The sequence below is a fragment of the Penaeus monodon genome, chromosome 31 (genome assembly GCF_015228065.2).
Source record: "Penaeus monodon isolate SGIC_2016 chromosome 31, NSTDA_Pmon_1, whole genome shotgun sequence".
Lineage (NCBI taxonomy): Eukaryota > Metazoa > Arthropoda > Malacostraca > Decapoda > Penaeidae > Penaeus > Penaeus monodon.
Genome location: NC_051416.1, coordinates 26,115,665 through 26,116,005, shown reverse-complemented (window position 1 = coordinate 26,116,005; position 341 = coordinate 26,115,665).

The window sequence follows — 341 nt, the reverse complement described above, 5'->3', positions numbered from 1 at the left end:
ACAAAAATTTCAAGAAGTGTAGACGGCTGATGGCGGGCGGTGCAGGAGAGATGCGCAGATATACAATCGCGGTTTCCTCGTGTTATCTCGATTGCAGAAGGATGCTATAACCCTTCGGAGAGATTGAGGTTAAAAGGGAAGACAAACAACTACTCGCGCTCCCCCGTTTTGCAAAACCTACGCATCTTTTTTTTTTGAACCACCTGGGGATATGTTTCTGGTCCTGGGTTCGCAGTGTGTTCAATCTCTGGCTTCGAATCCTCTTTAGTTTGGATTGAAAATAAAATAAATACAGTAAAAAAAGTAAAAAAAGAAAAAAAACTAAAATAGTCCCCCTTTAT